The 19,941-nt window shown below is 41.7% G+C and overlaps 1 pseudogene; it reads right to left on the bottom strand.

Annotated features, from left to right (window-relative positions):
* Positions 1-1,819: 1,819 nt before the first annotated feature.
* On the bottom strand, positions 1,820-18,125 carry LOC139543432 (RNA/RNP complex-1-interacting phosphatase-like; annotated as a pseudogene).
* Positions 18,126-19,941: the final 1,816 nt, after the last annotated feature.

The raw sequence follows: 19,941 nt of genomic DNA on the forward strand, positions 1-19,941 counted from the left end.
CCGGCCAAACACACAGAAATAGAAAACATAGAACACAAAACAACATAGAATGCCCACACAAAATCACGCCCTGACCAAACCAAAATAGAGACATAAAAAAGGAACAAAGGTCAGGGCGTGACAGCATGTAGACCTATCATCTCATGACAGGTATCCTAGTGGTTAGGGCGTTGGACTAGTAACCGAAATGTTGCAAGATTGAATCCCTGAGCTGACAAGGTAAAAATCTGTCGTTCTGCCCCTGAGCAAGGCAGTTAACCCACTGTTCCTAGGCCGTCATTGAAAATAAGACTTTGTTCTTAACTGACTTGCCTTGTTAAAAAAAAAATTTACCTAGCCCGGAGCGCTATAGGCCAGCCCCCTGCAAGTGCCATGCAAGAGTGGGCATCCAGCCAGGGCGGACTGTGCCAGCTCAGAACATCTTGGCCACACAGGACACCGGATAAGACAGGAGAAGTCCTCCAGATATAACAAACTGACCCTAGCCCCCCAACACATTAACTACTGCAGCATAAATACTGGAGGCTGAGACAGGAGGGGTCAGGAGACACTGTCCATTATAATCGCACTTTGTTTTACAACAAAATGTGGAACACTCAAGGGGTGTGAATGCTTTCTGAAGGCACTGTATCTATCTATTGGCAGGAATGTCTGTCTTAAAATCAGTCTTAGGAGTGGCAGGACATATCACATATTTTGCTTTTCAAGTGTTCATGACAGCAACCAGAAACTATATTTTTGACCAGAAACTGTATTTTGCTGGAGCCTTTTAATATGTAATCTGATTATGAAAATCACAGGGCCAGGTTTCTCAAAAGTTATCTGGATTTCACCTATAGGGTATGATGAAATAGAATGAATAGATTGGACAAATCATTGACTCAAATGGGGAGTCCCGTTCAATTCATTCCTTCTATTTCTATGCATTTAATCCTATCCGATAGCCAAAATCCAGATAGATAACTTCTGAAAAAATGGGCCCAGAAGACTAGAAGTCTCCACATCAGTTCAAAAAGTATTATTTCATTGTTAGTGTAGCATTTACAGTTGGAACAGACCATGGAGTTGAAAGACATAGTGGACGTAAAATCATGAGTCCAGAGGTTGTTCCAACTCACAATTTTCCTTATTAGCTTTGATCAAAAACACTCAGAGCAGGACAGTCTGACACGACAGAGTGACCTCTGACCTGCCCTGTCATACTTGATCCATACATGGAACTGAGAGAGGGCATTGGCAACAAATGTCTATCTGAAGCAAGTCAGTCAGCCAAAAGTCAGTCAGTCAGTCAGGCACATTATGTAAGTGAACTAAGGCTTCGCTCTCTGTCTCAAAACATGTCATCTCTCGATTAAAACCTAAAACCTGTTTTTAAAAGCAAATCAAACAATTCAGCCCCCATGGAACTGTACCAGTCAAACACACCCAGTAAGCTTCATATTTCATTTTTAAAAAGTTAAAGAATACACCTACTGCACTCCCCCGCTCTCCTTCGCTCTCTCCATTAGGAAAGTCTCTTCTGCGTGTGTCTGTGTTGTGGGCGGACTCTCCTCTGTGGGCCACTCATCTCTTCAGAGGGGAGGGAGGACGTGTGCCCCTCAGGCTCATTAGTCCACCCCTCGGGGGAGTAATGGGGGAGAATGGGGGAAGGGGGGGCCGGGGGATAGCGATTTCTCCTCCTCTCGTCCTCGTGATGGTGGGATGATCTCCAGTTCTCATCTCTCCTACGGTCTTCCTCTGGGGAGTAGGGCCTCCTCCAGTTGTTCTGTGGCTGGGGGGGTCTCCACTGGGAGTTGTTGAAGTGAGGGGGACGAGGCGGTTAAAGGTTGGGGTGGGAGGACCACATGCCGAAAGTAGGCAGAGGAGTAGGGAGCAGGTCGTGACCGTGAGTCTGGTAATTCAAACCCTTCTGGTGGAGAGGCCTGGAGAGAGTGAGAGAACATTCAAACAGACACCCAACAATACAGATATATAGAGACATCTGGCTTGAAGTTCAATTAATAATGTGTATGTAATTGATAAAATGTTTTGTTGTAAATGAGGTAAACAGGCATGCCCTGGGTTACTATTGCTAGATGTTATTGTGAGTGTTTTGTTATTGGATTTTGGGACCGTGTTAACCAATTAGATAGGAGACATGGGTACTCTGCCGGCAGTTTTGCATATTTGGGTAAACATAAAAGGATTTGTACCACAGTGGTTGCAATAGGTAACATTCCCGTGCGGAGACAACATTCCGTTCTGGGACCATTGATTAGGCAATACTCTAAGGGTAATATTGGCAACCCTTGCAAGTGACCAAGATTTTGAAATCTAAAAACAGCCGGTTTTCCTCGTCTGTCTCATTCTCCTGTGTGTTCGTGTTCCTATGTGTGTGTGAATGTGATATGAGAGTTGAGTGTAGAAATCGGTGTTCATCTGAAGTTTGGATAATAACATATAGAAATTAGCATAAGAGATTGGAATTTGTATAATAAACTGACTTAAATTTGGATAATAAGTTTCAATATGTAGCGTTATCCTGGGGTTCCATTCATCACTGCCCATCATAGAATATGACGGGGTAGTGGCATGTCTATAATTCTGGAAGTCTAGAGTTTTTGGATTCTGCTGGGAGTGTTTGCAGAGCTGCCATGTAGCAAGGGGGAGTCATTTCAAACGCACATGGAGTGGCTCATTAATGTGAGAACCTAAGATTTCTACGTTTATATATTGATTTTGTGAAGATTGTCACGCCCTAGAGATCCTTTTTATGTCTCTTGGTCCACTTTCTTCAACAGCCGTGACAAAGATATTACCTTTTTTTTTTAATTGATGAATTGTATGTGGGCATAATCGATTACTAGAGATTTGATGAAGTAATGATGGAACTAAATGATAAATGATATACTTACTTGCGCACCCAGACGTAGACGTACGTCGGGTGGGAATATAATAAATCCGAGTTTGAGTTGGACATGAAGGGGTTAAACCAAGGCCTCATACCTTTTAAAGGTTAATACATTGTGTTATGATAAACTGTAAGGTCTCCTCTTCTAGGAGACACCTGTTTTCAGTGTTGTGCCCTTCAGACACTATCAGAAGGCGGAAACCGGAAACATGGCTATCTGAGGTTCTGAGAACACAAGGCTGTCGCAGGCCTGATGAAAACAGCTACCTGTCAGAAGATGCTTAGACCTGTTCACTTCTGAGCTTTTAATTGCTGACAAGATGGTTGCTGCTGTCAGGGGGAGGTCAGATTTATTAAAATGTTGTTGCCAGGGAAAGTCATGCAAGGAGGACTGGGGAGGCTATATGAGTTACAGGATGTCTTAGACATTTTGCAGAACCTGGGGAGAGCTATCGTATACTGTACTCTGTACCAACTTCTGCCTACAATTGTATTACTAAAGGAGAATTGTAATACTAAAACAAAGCATGTGTTTCCTTTCCATTACTAATGTATGTTTGATAATTATATAGACCTGATCATCTGTTGAAGAAATTGACCAACCATCCCCTTGATGGATCATTTGATAAGAGATAAGGTTAAAGCATTATATGACTGTCTAAATGCTTATGGGATTTTCTCTGTCCAGGTAATACATTTAGAGAAAACTGCCCTTAAGTCCTGGGAAATGTATTTTCCGCAGTAAGAGATGAGTTGCTATATTTATTGAATAGATCCTTTTCCCATACATTTACAGCGGATTAAGATGGAATCTCGACGTAACTTATACCGTCATACAAAGCCAAATTAGGATTTCCATCAAACAAATTATCTTTGCGGAGCTAATGTGATGTACTAAAGTAATTTAAATATGTTGCATGAGAAAAGATAATCTGCTTTTATGACAAGGCGCAAGATCTGGTTTTGAGTCAACGTATGTCGATTTAATTTGTTTGACTGCTATGATTGTCAGTAAATCCCCTTTGCACATGTGAAAATCTCTGCAGAGAAACACTTGAACGAACTTTAAGGCTATTTTCGGGGGAAATTGTGTCGTTATTATGTGCCAGATGTTAAGACTACAGACCATTATAATTGGGTTATTTGCGGGACTTATTTCAATAGCATTGGGTCTATGTTACTGACTGTAATTTCAACTATTGCTATGTTTTTTCTTAGAAAGTTATAGCAGTGTTTGTTGTAAGATATAAACTGGATGATTTTACAGCTTGCTTAGTTCGATTTTGAACGACTCTAATCGCCTGATAGAATAGGCTACTAGTAATGATGTCGTAATTTAAATCACTGAATCAAATATTAATGATATGGACTGAATATATGCTCGTTAAAAATTGGAAGTGTTAGTTTTATTACCTGTAGACAAATCAGAAGGGACAGTCACGAAATCTAATGAATTCTAATAATAGCGGATAGGAAATTGCGATAGATCTGTGACCATGATCATAATTTTTAACTATATATGAGTATTAATTATTGCATGATAATACAAGGCTACAACAGCAATGGATTGATGTTGTGGACAGAAAGAGGCTCTATCATTGTGAACTATTAGCTCCCATCTAAATACATTTTTTCCTTATGAATTGACGGATGCATTTTATTCGGCGCATTACATGTTCATTTTAAAGTCATTAATAAGTGTGAAGCAGAGGTTGGTTGTCACACCCTGACCTTAGAGATCCTTTTTATGTCTCTATTTGGTTTGGTCAGGGTGTGATTTGGGGTGGGTATTCTATGTTCTTTAGTTCTATTATTTGTATTTCTATGTTTTGGCCGGGTAGGGTTCTCAATCAGGGACAGCTGTCTATCGTTGTCTCTGATTGAGAACCATACTTAGGTAGCCCTTTTAACTTTGTTTGTGGCACATAGCCCTTTAGCTTCACGGTTGTTTTGGATTGTTTATTGTTTTTGCTGGCATCATATAAATAAAGGAATATGTACGCTCACCACGCTGCGCTTTGGTCTACTTCTGTTGACGGCGGTGACATTGGTATTAAAAATATAGAGTAATATTGTTTGGGTAGACTGGAATGCCTTCTAATAATTTGAATGGAAATATGTTATTAGTTATTGGTGGTTTTTGGATAGACTACTAATGCATTGTTTTAGTCCGCTGGTGAAAGTGAGTCGTGCTCACTGGGCTATAATTTTATTTTATTTTTTTATTTCACCTTTATTTAACCAGGTAGGCTAGTTGAGAACAAGTTCTCATTTGCAACTGCGACCTGGCCAAGATAAAGCATAGCAGTGTGAACAGACAACACAGAGTTACACATGGAGTAAACAATAAACAAGTCAATAACATGGTAGAAAAAAAAGAGAATCTATATACAATGTGTGCAAAAGGCATGAGGTAGGCAATAAATCAAATAATTACAATTTAGCAGATTAACACTGGAGTGATAAATCATCAGATGATCATGTGCAAGAAGAGATACTGGTGTGCAAAAGAGCAGAAAAGTAAATAAATAAAAGCAGTATGGGGGGTGAGGTAGGTAAATTGGGTGGGTAGTTTACAGATGGACTATGTACAGCTGCAGCGATCGGTTAGCTGCTCGGATAGCAGATTTTTAAAGTTGTTGAGGGAGATAAAAGTCTCCAACTTCAGAGATTTTTGCAATTCGTTCCAGTCGCAGGCAGCAGAGAACTGGAAGGAAAGGCGTCCAAATGAGGTTTTGGCTTTAGGGATGATCAGTGAGATACACCTGCTGGAGCGCGTGCTGCGGGTGGGTGTAGCCATCGTGACCAGTGAACTGAGATAAGGCGGCACTTTACCTAGCATAGCCTTGTAGATGACCTGGAGCCAGTGGGTCTGACGACGAACATGTAGCGAGGGCCAGCCGACTAGGGCGTACAGGTCGCAGTGGTGGGTCGTATAAGGTGCTTTAGTAACAAAACGAATGGCACTGTGATAAACTGCATCCAGTTTGCTGAGTAGAGTATTGGAAGCTATTTTGTAGATGACATCGCCGAAGTCGAGGATCGGTAGGATAGTCAGTTTTACTAGGGTAAGTTTGGCGGCGTGAGTGAAGGAGGCTTTGTTGCGGAATAGAAAGCCGATTCTTGATTTGATTTTGGATTGGAGATGTTTGATATGAGTCTGGAAGGAGAGTTTGCAGTCTAGCCAGACACCTAGGTACTTATAGATGGAAGGGACGCAGTGGGACATTTGCAGCAGAGGTCTGAATAGTTGAATCGGAAACGTTCTTTGATAGTTTCTGATTAGTGTTGCTGGGTTTTATAGTTTAGGTAACACCATTGAATTTGAGCAAGAAGTTATTGTATTCTCAAATGATAATCTATTTCCATTGTGGGGAACAGTGCTTAAAATTAAAGTAGATCCAAGTAAATGTTTTATTTTTACTATTACGCTGATAGGACAGCAGACTTTTTGAAGGTTCTAGATTTGTTAAACAACAGGTTTATATGTTTACTAAATCAAGTGGAAGTGATGACATTACCGGAAAGGGCCATAATCTAAGGCGATATAGCTATGACCAATGTCATTGGACATTGGTCCAGTAACGACACCAGGATAATTTGACATGGGAGGAAATGGAGCCGATTTTGGGGTTGGACAATCCTTGCGAGAATTAAAGACAATGGAGTCTAAAGGGTAATAAATTAAAAATACTCCTTGCAAACTCAGAGAACCTTGGGTGTTTTAATCTCGTGATCATTTTTTTGTCATCTTATCCTGAAATAGATTTTCTAAAGGGAACTGGCCTGGCCATTTTTGTTTGTTTTTTCCATATGTTTTGCAAATACCCACTCAAAACACATTTGTTATGAATATTTGTTAGTGGTGTTAATACCGTGTTTGACTTATTGAGTGACTATTTCATTTGGGTTAGTGGGTTTTCACAGGTTAGTGCCGAGGTATCTTAAAAGGGGCACACACATGGAATTTCTGAAGTTTTTAATTTCTGAAGCCCTATTTGTGATTCGGACCAATGGGAAAAAGAGGGCGTTGCCTTTGAATAAGGGTAGGCTGTCTTAAGTCTATTTTACTATGACTGTATGGGAACATTTTTCTTTTTATTTCTTTATGGAGTTATTATGGGTAGTGATTCTAATTCGATTTTGTCATTTGAAATGGTTTTGTTTTATTTTTTTTACACATTACTCACATTGTGAGTCTTATGTCAAAATGGAGGAATAGTGATATATAGGAGTGTATCGAGTGATACATGAAGGAGTGTATTGTTGTGTTGCTTGTTCTGTTCTGTTTCGATACAAATCTCACCCGATTGGGTTTGTTGGATTGTTGGGATTTCTCCCGATGGGTTAGGGATCTGACTTCCTGATCCTGTGACTCTGTGATGACGTTGACAGTGTGATGGGGAGTATAAGCCAATTTGAAAAAAATGGCTTCAACAGAATGTGTTGTTATTCTCTTTGACATGTGTTTAGAGATTTGTATTAAGAATAATTGGTCAAAGTAATCATTTTTTGGATTTCCTGAATCAGAAATGAACTGAACCAAACTGTTGTTCTGATCTGTCCTCTCTCGATGTTATCGTGAGGGTGACTACGGTCGGTGTCTTAATAGATGGAAGGAATAATTTGACCACTAGAAGGTGTGAACCTCAAAACCCCCTCTAACCGGCTGAAGAAGAGCAAGAAAGGCGTTCAATACGGCCCTGTCCGCACCACTTCTACCGAGAGACCTGAGTCCGAGCCAGCAACCGGTGTACAGCATCCAATCAAAGCTATCAACTTCTTTTTCTCTCAGGGGTGTGACAGGAGTCCATCTGGAGTAAGCATGTAGCATGTTGTCACGGCTCCTCCTCTGCAGTGCAGGGGCGGTTCCTCCTGCAGGCAGAGGAGGGTCGTTAGTGATTGGAGTCACCTGGGCTCTAAGTATTTAAACTGTCACTAATCACTTCTCTCTCTCTCTCTCTCTGCTCCTCCAGGTATGCTCATGTTTTGTTTGTTCCTTTGTAGTTTTGCATAGTTTTCACTCAGTCATGTTCACACACACATATTCACGCATCCATGCACTTTACATACACCTTACATTCTGATACTTCCACACCTCATTCCTTTTTCTTAGTTTTAAGTTAATAGTTTTGTTTATAATAAAGAACACTTTTAATTGGCCTATACCTGTTGTTCGTGTCCCCTCATTTTTGTCACAGGCTATGAGCCGGCTTGTGACAAGATCCATTTCAAAACTTCTCTCATGTTGCCGGTATGCTGGTTGGCAAATGGTCAAGATATAATGGGTGGTAAAGGTGGGGGCGGCCCAGGTGAGACGTTGAAATTGAAACATTATAATGGGCCATCCACTTGAACAATGAAGCTATCTGAAGAAGACTATGAACAGACGCCAGAAGATTGAGTGCATGAAGGGGTGGGGGTCAACTTTTCCCAGAATTGATTTAGGCTAGTCTTTAATTTGGGGTATCAAGTTAATTATAGCGGTCTACACACTGCTAAATGTAAAGTAATTTAAATTAAGAATGCATTGGGATACTGATCTGTGGTTATAATCATGATAAGAAAGTGAATACTATAATTATGGATAATCATACTGTATGTTTATATAAATGTACATTCTGCCAGTGTGTCGATGTGTGCTAAGCTGAGGGTTTTTAAACTTTGAGTACTAGGACTAATGGGAATCACTGAAGCATTGCCATTCAAATTTTGAATGTTGACACTATTCTCAGCATGACCTGGTGAATGGAGAGGGTAAACTGATCCTAATCTATTTTACCTATATCCAATTACCAAATTACATTTGGTTTGTAAACGTTGTCTTAAGAGGGGCAACTGCAGATGGTGTTTAAAGGGAAGATGTGGTCCCAGAGTCAATGGTCATTACCTGAATATTATTTGATGTAGAGAAGACTGTGCTGACGGCAGAAAGGGTTTAAACTCAGTAACCCAAAGGAGGTTATTTACCATGTGTGGCAGTGCCGAGCACCAGAAGGTATTTAAAACTAAAAATAAATTGTAGTCGCTTTTTTCTTTTATTATTTTCATTTTATTGTTTTGTGATTATTTTAACACTGTAAGGATTTAACTGAAGGTTTAGAAGAAACGTAGTTTCTTGATTGGGGAATGTGAGGGCCTTTTCTGTTCAACCTTACTAATGCTTGTGTACTAAAATATCCATCTTTAAGCCTAGGCATTGGGCTTGAGATTGTTAACGAAACCAACTGATATAAGATAGATAAGTGTGTGTGCATTAATAAGAGGCTTGTTCTAACTGTTCTGTGTGTGTAGCATGACCCCATGATATCTGGGAGCTCAGCCAAGAGCTGACAGAAACTAACTGGTTCCTCTTAGCTTAAAACTTGTTATGGATAGGGGGCAGCATTTTCACGTTTGGATGAAAAGCGTGCCCAGAGTAAACTGCCTGCTACTCAGTCCCAGTTCTTAATATATGCATATTATTTTCTAAAGTTTCTAAAACTGTTTAAATGATGTCTGTGAGTATAACAGAACTCATATGGCAGGCGTCTGAACTTTTGCCTGGACCTGCCCGCGCATCGTGAGTTTAGATTGTGTACTGAACGCGTGAACCAAAAGGAGTAATTTGGACATAAATTATGGACTTTATGGAACAAATCAAACATTTATTGTGGAACTGAGATTCCTGGGAGTGCATTCTGATGAAGATCATCAAAGGTAAGTGAATATTTCTAATGCTGTTTCTGACTTATGTTGACTCCAACATGGCGGATATCTCTTTGGGTTGATTTGTCGTCTGAGCGCCGTACTCAGATTATTGCATGGTTTGCTTGTTCCGTAAAGTTTTTTTGAAATCTGACACAGCGGTTGCATTAAGGAGAAGTATATCTTTAAATCTGTGAATAAAACTTGTATCTTTTATCAATGTTTATTATGAGTATTTCTGTGATTTGATGTGGCTCTCTGCAAATTCACGGGATGTTTTGGCGGCAAAGCCAAATGTAAACTGAGGTTTTTGGATATAAATATGAACATGTATTGTGTAACATGTTGTCCCGGGAGTGTCATCTGATGAAGAATATCAAAGGTTAGTGATTCATTTTATCAATATTTCTGCTTTTTGTGACTCCTCTCTTTGGTTGGAAAATTGCTGTATGCTTTCTGTGACTAGTTGCTGACCTAACATAATGATATGTTCTGCTTTTGCCGAAAAGCTTTTTTGAAATCGGACACTGTGGTCGCAGTGCTAGCTGCGCCACCAGAGTCTCTGGGTTCGCGCCCAGGCTCTGTCGCAGCCGGCCGCGACCGGGAGGTCCGTGGGCGACGCACAATTGGCCTAGCGTCGTCCGGGTTAGGGAGGGTTTGGCCGGTAGGGATATCCTTGTCTCATCGCGCTCCAGCGACTCCTGTAGCGGGCCGGGCGCAGTGCGCGCTAACCAAGGGGGCCAGGTGCACGGTGTTTCCTCCGACACATTGGTGCGGCTGGCTTCCGGGTTGGAGGCGCGCTGTGTTAAGAAGCAGTGCGGCTTGGTTGGGTTGTGCTTCGGAGGACACATGGCTTTCGACCTTCGTCTCTCCCGAGCCCGTACGGGAGTTGTAACGATGAGACAAGATAGTAATTAATAGCGATTGGATACCACGAAAATTGGGGAGAAAAGGGGATAAAAAAATAAAAAATTAATAAAAAATAATAATGGTGTCTAATACTTGTATGTTTGAGAAAATTGAATTATGAGATTTCTGTTGATTGAATTTGGCGCCCTGCAATTTCATTCCCCAGTCCGAGACAGGTTAAGTGGAGACAGGGCAGTATTATATTCTGCACACCAATGATAGAGCTATTGTTCTGTTTGGAACCTGTTTCTGGGCGAAAGATTCATGTTTTGTGTGTGTGACCAGTACGACCATACATCATCTGGGCCGACAGTCAAAGGCGCTTGCTTGCCCAACTTGGGGTAACCGTTGAGCTACTGTTAGAGGAAGTATGTCTGGAGTGACTTCCTGTCATTCTGGCCCCCATTATCCTCACTCAGTTGCGACAGACTGAGGCAACCTTTTCACCCAGTTGTCTCCCCTCACACACACATACATAGGGTCACGTTTTTTGCAGATCCTTGCATGGGGTATCTTGACTATATAAATGCTCATGTACTCTTTGTACCAGCAGGCTATCACTCCATTTCACCTGTGTGGGTGGTGAAACCAGCATCCTTATTATAATAAGTTTATAATAAAAGTAATACCTTGATTGATTAATGACTTTGCCTCTCCTCATTATTAGTTAAAGGTAGAATTTCCACCACAACAGTACCAGCCAAAGGATTGGACACACCTACTCATTCAAGGTATTTTCTTTAATTGTACTATTTTCTGCATTGTAGAATGATGGTGAAGACATCAACACTATGAAATAACACATATGGAATCATGTAGTAACCAAAAAGTGTCAAACAAATCAAAATATATTTCATATTTTAGATTCTTCAAAGTAACCACCCTTTGCCTTGATGATAGCTTTGCATTCTCTCAATCATCTTCACCTGGAATGCTTTTCCAACAGTCTTGATGGAGTTCCCACATATGCTGAGCACTTGTTTGCTGCTTTTCCTTCAGTCAGCGGTCCAACTCATCCCAAACCATCTGAATTGGGTTGAGATCAGTGATTGCGGAGGCCAGGTTATCTGATGCAGCACTCCATCACTCTCCTTCCTGGTCAAATAGCCCTTACACAGCATGGAGGTGTTTCCTGTGTTTTCCCGTTGAAAAACAAATGATAGTCCCACTAAGCGCAAATCAGATGGCATGGCGTATCGCTGCAGAATGCTGTGGTAGCCATGCTGGTTAAGTGTGGCTTGAATTTTAAATAAATCCCAGACAGTGTCACCAGCAAAGCACCAGCAAAGCACCTCCATGGCATCACACCTCCTCCATGCTTCACCTACTCTGCGTCTCACAAAGACACGGCGTTTGGAACCAAAAATCGCAAATTTGGACTCATCAAACCAAAGGACAGATTTTCACTAGTCTAATCTCCATTTCTCGTGTTTCTTGGCCCAAGCAAGTCTTCTTATAGGTGTCCTTTAGTAGTGGTTTCTTTGCAGCAATTCGACCATGAAGGCCTGATTCACGCAGTCTCATCAGTTGATGTTGAGATGTGTCTGTTACTTGAACTCTGTGAAGCATTTATTTGGGCTGCAATTTCTGAGGCTGGTAACTTTAATGAACTTATCCTCTGCAGCAGAGGTAACTCTGGGTCTTCCTTTGCTGTGGCGGTGCTCATGAGAGCCAGTTTCATCATAGCGCTTGATGGTTTTTGCGACTGCACTTGAACAAACTTTCAAAGTTCTTGAAATTTTCTGGATTGATTGACCTTCATGTCTTAAATTAACGATGGACTGTCATTTCTCTTTGCTTATTTGAGCTGTTCTTGCCATAATATGGACTTGGTATTTTATCAAATAGGGCTATCTTCTGTGCACCACCCCTACCTTGTCACAACAACTGATTGGCTCAAACACATTAAGAAGGAAAGAATTTCCCCAAATTGTGTGCAACACACACAGACAAACCCACTTATCATGTTCACTTATAATGTTCCAAAAGTCATAGAAGTCTACTACCGGGTAGTTTGGCTCCTGGATGCTGATTCGTTGAAAGCTTTGGTATATTTAAGCAATAAGGCCCGAGGAGGTGTGGTATATGGCCAATATACCACGGCTAAAGGCTGTTCTTATGCACAACGCAACACAGAGTGCCTGGACACAGCCCTTAGCCGTGGTATATTAGCCATATACCACAAACCCTCGAGGTGCCTTATTGCTATTATAAACTGGTTACCAAAGTAATTAGAGCAGTAAAAATAAATGTTTTGTCATACCCGTGGTATACCGTCTGATATACCATGGCTTTCATCCAATCAGAATTCAGGGCTCAAACCACCCAGTTTATACTAGGCAAAAATAACACGGCTATGACGGAAAACTACTTGTTTACTGTTCCAATTACGTTGGTAACCTGTTTATAATAGCAAAAAGGCACCTCGGGGTTTATGTTATATTGCAAATATACCACGTTGCGTCGTGCCTAAGAACAGCCCTAAGCCGTAGTATAATGGCCATATACCACACCGCCACAGGCCTTATTACTTAAATATATAGTTAGAGGCGTAGTATATAGGGGTGAGAGGTAGAGCTGGGACGATAAACTGAAAATATTTTGCTGATATCGTTCATTACGACAAATAATGTACAGGGTTCTATTAGAGAAATTTTAAGTTTGAAAATAAATAAGTTTGCTAATATGAGTGACTGTTAATGGGACAGTTTATAGCTACAACATTCAAAGTAGTAGTAGAAATGTTAAGGGTAATATAAAAAAATGTGTACATTTGTTATAACTTGTTAAATTTAGCGTTATCGCGATACTTTGCCCATATCGCCCAGCTCTAGTTAGAGGTCAGGGTGCTTACACAGAGTGGTTGTGGTCGTAATGCCTGTCATGGTGCTAGTTAGAGGTCAGGGTGCTTACACAGAGCGGTTGTGGTCGTAATGCCTGTCATAATGCCTGTCATGGTGCTAGTTAGAGATCAGGGTGCTTACACAGAGCGGTTGTGGTCGTAATGCCTGTCATAATGTCTGTCATGGTGGTGGGCAGGACCGTCCGGAATATTGTCATGCCGACTGCCAGAGTAGCCTCTGATTGGCTCCTGCTCCGACTTCTCCATCCCATAGTTACTGCAGAAGGAGGGAGAGAGGGATGGATACAGGAAAGTATTGATGACAAACAACGATAGAGATATAAAGAACGACTGACCAACACATACACAATGACAGACAGAGACTACCTTCTCTTTGGCCCAGTCTGTAGGTCTTTCAGGTAGTTCTCTCTCTCTATGGAGTGGGCCCGCGAAGAGTTAAACACTGGAATAACACAGGGAGAGAACATTACACACCCATGCGTGCGTGCACACACACAATTCTTAAAAGGAGGTTCAGTACTCACACTCTCCAGCCTCTTTAGGATCCATCCCATCTACACCTATCAGATACCTGAAGAGAAGAGAGAGTAAGAGGAAGAAAAGAGAGAGAAGTGAGAGAAAGGGAGGAGGAAGAGAGGAGGAAAAGAGGAAGGTTATATACTGTAAGCACATGTAGAATCTACCAGACACTCCACAAAATCTGCTAAACGCTCCTTACCTACAGACCAAGTAGTCTGTCCTATTGAGACCATGAGTAGTAAGGTCTTCTAAGGTCTTCGAAAGCCAAGTCAACAAACAGATTACCGACCATTTCGAATCCCACCATACCTTCTCCGCTATGCAATCTGGTTTCAGAGCTGGTCATGGGTGCACCTCAGCCACGCTCAAGGTCATAAACGATATCTTAACCGCCATCGATAGGAAACAATACTGTGCAGCCGTATTCATTGACCTGGCCAAGGCTTTTGACTCTGTCAATCACCACATCCTCATCGGCAGACTCGACAGCCTTGGTTTCTCTAATGATTGCCTCGCCTGGTTCACCAACTACTTCTCTGATCGAGTTCAGTGTGTCAAATCGGAGGATCTGTTGTCCGGGCCTCTGGCAGTCTCTATGGGGGTGCCACAGGGTTCAATTCTTGGACCGACTCTCTTCTCTGTATACATCAATGATGTCGCTCTTGCTGGTTGTGATTCTCTGATCCACCTCTACGCAGACGACACTATTCTGTATACTTCTGGCCCTTCTTTGGACACTGTGTTAACAACCCTCCAGGCGAGCTTCAATGCCATACAACTCTCCTTCCGTGGCCTCCAATTGCTCTTAAATACAAGTAAAACTAAATGCATGCTCTTCAACCGATCGCTGCCTGCACCTGCCCGCCTGTCCAACATCACTACTCTGGACGGCTCTGACTTAGAATATGTGGACAACTACAAATACCTAGGTGTCTGGTTAGACTGTAAACTCTCCTTCCAGACTCACATCAAACATCTCCAATCCAAAGTTAAATCTAGAATTGGCTTCCTATTCCGCAACAAAGCATCCTTCACTCATGCTGCCAAACATACCCTTGTAAAACTGACTCGACTTCTCCTCGACTTCGGTGATGTCATTTACAAAATAGCCTCCAAAACCCTACTCAATAAATTGGATGAAGTCTATCACAGTGCCATCCGTTTTGTCACCAAAGCCACATATACTACCCACCACTGCGACCTGTACTTTCTCGTTGGTTGGCCCTCGCTTCATACTCGTCGCCAAACCCACTGGCTACAGGTCATCTACAAGTCTCTGCTAGGTAAAGCCCCGCCTTATCTCAGCTCACTGGTCACCATAGCAGCACCCACTCGTAGCACGCGCTCCAGCAGGTATATCTCTCTGGTCACCCCCAAAACCAATTCTTCCTTTGGCCGCCTCTCCTTCCAGTTCTCTTCTGCCAATGACTGGAACGAACTACAAAAATCTCTGAAACTGGAAACACTTATCTCCCTCACTAGCTTTAAGCACCAGCTGTCAGAGCAGCTCATAGATTACTGCACCTGTACATAGCCCATCTATAATTTAGCCCAAACAACTACCTCTTTACCTACTGTATTTATTTATTTATTTTGGTCCTTTGCACCCCATTATTTCTATCTCTACTTTACACTTTCTTCCACTGCAAACCAACCATTCCAGTGTTTATTTTTTATTTTTTACTTGCTATATTGTATTTACTTCGCCACCATGGCCTTTTTTATATTTGTATTTATTTATATATATATTTTGTTTGCCTTCACCTCCCTTATCTCACCTCACTTGCTCACATTGTATATAGACTTATTTTTCACTGTATTATTGACTGTATGTTTGTTTTACTCCATGTGTAACTATGTGTTGTTGTATGTGTCGAACTGCTTTGCTTTATCTTGGCCAGGTCGCAATTGTAAATGAGAACGTGTTCTCAATTTGCCTACCTGGTTAAATAAAGGTGAAATAAATGAAATAAATAAATAGTACAGTGCAATCCGATCAGCTTATCTGTGAAAGAGAAAGATAATAAATATGTTCAACATCCTCTTGTCTTCCTGCTGATGTGTTCATGATGAACTAATCAGTTTCACTAATCACCTGTGAGGGTGACTGTGTGTGTCACACCTTCCCAAGTTCTCCCATGTCACCCTGCTCCTCCGCACACTCCACTGGCTTCCATTCGGAGCTTGCCTCCACTACAAGACCATGGTGCTAGCCTATGGAGCAACAAGAGGAACTGCCCCTCCCTACCTTCAGGCTATGCTTAAACCTTACACCCCAACCCGAGTCCTGCCAAGTCAAAGCTCTTCTCTGCTAAGCTAAGTCCCTGCCCATCATCCGAAGACATCTGAAACCCTACCTCATGGAAGAATATCTTAAATAATCCCTTTTGTGAACTAACACTCACATTTGACTTTCTTCCCCCTTACTAGCTCTGACTTTGCTGATAGCTACTTCATTGAGATTTTTTTTTACTATGATATGTGGTTGTCCCACCTAGCTACAGTATCTTAAGATTAATGCACACTAACTGTTAAGTTGCTGGATAAGAACATCTGATAAGTGACTAAAATGTAAATGACTGACCATTGTGTGTGTTGTCTTGTAGGAACCTGCGGACGGCACGTTTGAAGTAAGGATTGTGGGATCGCTGGGAACTTCTTGACCTGCTGTGAAGATTTGTCTGGAAGGTCCTACACACACACACACACACGCACACACACACACACACACACACACACACACACACACACACACACACACACACACACACACACACACACACACACACACACACACACACACACACACACACACACACACACACACACACACACACACACACACACACACACACACACACACACACACACACACACACACACACACACACACACTATATACAGTCATTGTGTGTGTGTTTGTGTGTGTTTGCATGTGTGTATACCTCAGGATTGTAGTAGCGTGTTGTAAAAGTGAGGTCTATGATCAGTGTCAGGTCCTGTCGTCTTTTTCCAGAATCTGCATCAGCTCCCACGGACCAAACACCTCAGAACGCTCTACACGACAACACAGGGACTGGAACACGAACACGAACACACACACACGAACACACACACACGAACACACACACACAAAACCCGTTTTACACAACCCCAGGACTACTGAACACATACAAACACTCTGACTTAGTTACCTGTACCTGTTTCTGAGGGACTTTAAACAAGATTAACCTTATCCCAGGTATCCTCTTCCCTACTGCCTGGTAGTCTTCCCATCTGTATGGGAGAGCAGGGCATCAATATGACAGAGAGTTAGTCTATAGCGCTGTCCCGTTGCCAAGGTCCAGCATTAGTTAGCTAACGTAAACTCACCCCATTTTGTACAAATGTGCATAACCGCAACATTCAAACGAGGGTACAATGAAAACTAATGGGACTGTAGCGACTGTGTTAACTTCAAAATCTGGGGTGTGAACTACGTTTCTATTCAAGCGTTGATCGACATGGTAATGGCTCTATAGTATTGGAGAAAAGTTGAAAAAAACGGACCCTCCGTTACATCGTGACGTGTCATGCCGTAACGTACAGCACGCATAAAGCAACTATTTCTGTCTTACAATCTCTCTCCACCAGGTGTAGCACTTCTCTCATCCTTTAAAAACAAGAAATGGACAGTGGCGGGGGTAAGGGGGATACCTAGTTCTTTTTTGCGTCATCATTGCACGCGATCATCATTCTCATCATTCTCAAAGCCGCTAAGATCACTTTAGCACCGCCCTAAAAACCCGATTCAAATTCGACACAAACCTTCAAATAGGTATGTAATGACACATTATATAAACTTTTTATAGTGTTTTATTTACATTTTAGAGGCGATAAGGTGATAAGTTGGACAGATCGAGTGAAAAAAAGCAATTTTCCCACACAACATCTCTCCTTCTCACTATCACGCATTAGTTTCGCTTCCCCACCCGCCATTTTTAAAAAGACCCGACGGGGCTCATTGCCTTCTTGAATCATGCCGAAACGGGCAGCGTGGGGGTCATGTAATTGATTCTGTTGGAAAGGGGAGAAATTGGGCTTTACAATGGTATTGACATTACAGTTGATCTGGAAGTATTACGTTTTTGGGGCACTAAAATAAGCTCAATTGTACGTACCAAGGCGATGTACAAAAGTGAGTGAGTTTACGTTACCAGTTTACACGGTAACGTTACATATTTACCTGTCCGGTATCCCGTTTTTCTTGTTAGGCATCTTTTTCTTTGGTTTACTCTTGAGTAACGTTACTTATAAAGACAACATAATCTGCAATAAAATGTGTATCAGATACTATAGCAGCAAAACTAACTGCTACGCCAGCCAGCCAGCTAGTTAGTTAGTTAGTTATCTATCTCGGCAACACAGACATACTCTGTTCTGTCCACGAGAGATTAGTCAGCTAGCAGCTACGTCAGCTAGCAGCTACGTCACAGTGACAATGAGACAGATATTTCACCGGATGTATAAATGTGAAGCATCCACTTGGCGTTTCCACTCACTACCAAATATGGTATTGAGCGAAAGCCCAGTGGTCGGCAGTGATAGAAGATTGAAGGAAATGGAATATGGCCGACATTCTGCAGTTTCTCATCGATGAAACATTCGATCGCAATACAGTTTTCTGTTCCCAAAACTAAAATATGCTATGAACAGAGTGGAATAGATTTTGTAGACTTTACCCTTTGCCAAAGTTTTTAAAAATCACGTTGTTTAAAAGGAGTGCAAAGGAGAATTGTAGTTATTGCACACGCGCACTTCACAGAGTAGGCGTTCCCAAACGGAAATATGCAGATGTCTGCTAGAACGGACCAAGATCTCGCTAGCTCGTGCTTGGCTCTGCCCACCTCCTTGCTTGTTCTGCCCACTATGACTCATTTGTTCCCATTGGAAACGACTGGCTGTGGTTCATCTTGGTTCAGTTATAGAAATCTTTGTTCTAGTTATACAAATATTTGGCTACGTAGTTCTTCTTCTTCTTCAGGATTTGGTTAGCGGATTGCATCCAACTTTTAAGTGCGTATACGACCATCTACTGTACTGGTGTGTGAGGCCATTCAAGGCCTCCTTACATTAAATTCTTGATATGGTAATACAAATTGGAAAACAGGAAGAAGAAAAATCCCTGCCAACTATTAATCCTATATACAAAAAAATTAAAACACCACCCCATTTCACTTTTTTATCCTATCTAGTCCTACTCCAGACCAACGGTCAAACAGGACAGAACACTACCACTCAACACCCCCTGCAACTGTTCTGCAGTAAACCCTCGCAATCCCAAATACTTCTCTGCCGCAGCCACCACAGAACACTACCACTGACATTCATATTCTGACTATCTCTGAAACTCACTTAGACAATACCTTTGATGATACAGTGGTAGAAATACAAGGTTATAACAGTTACAGAAAAGACAGAAATGTCAGTGGTGGAGGTGTTACTGTTTATATTCAGAACCACATTCCTGTAAAGATTAGAGAGGATCTCATGTTAAATACTGTTGAAGTTATATGGCTACAGGTTCATCTGCCTCACATAGAGCCCATTCTTGTAGGAAGCTACCACCAAGTGCTAACAGTCAGTATCTGGATAACGTGTGAAATGCTTGATAATGTATGTGATATCAACAGAGTGGTCTATTTTCTGGGTGATTTAAATATGGACTGGCTTTCATCAAGCTGCCCAATCAAGAAAAAGCTTAAAACTGTAACCAGTGCCTGCAACCTGGTTCAGGTTATCAGTCAACCTACCAGGGCAGTTACAAACAGCACAGGAATTAAATCATCAACATGTATTGATCACATCTTTACTAATTCTGCAGAAATGTGCTTGAACGCAATATCCAGATCCATCAGATGTAGTGATCACAATATAGTAGCCATATGTAGGAAAACCAAAGTTCCAAAGGCTGGGCCTAATATAGTGTATAAAAGGTCATACAATACGTTTTGTAGTAATTCCTATGTGTTGATGTAAATAATATTTGTTGGTCCGTGGTGTATAGTGAGGAGCAAACAGTTGCACTAGACAC

Source organism: Salvelinus alpinus, chromosome 18, assembly GCF_045679555.1.
Source record: "Salvelinus alpinus chromosome 18, SLU_Salpinus.1, whole genome shotgun sequence".
Classification (NCBI taxonomy): domain Eukaryota; kingdom Metazoa; phylum Chordata; class Actinopteri; order Salmoniformes; family Salmonidae; genus Salvelinus; species Salvelinus alpinus.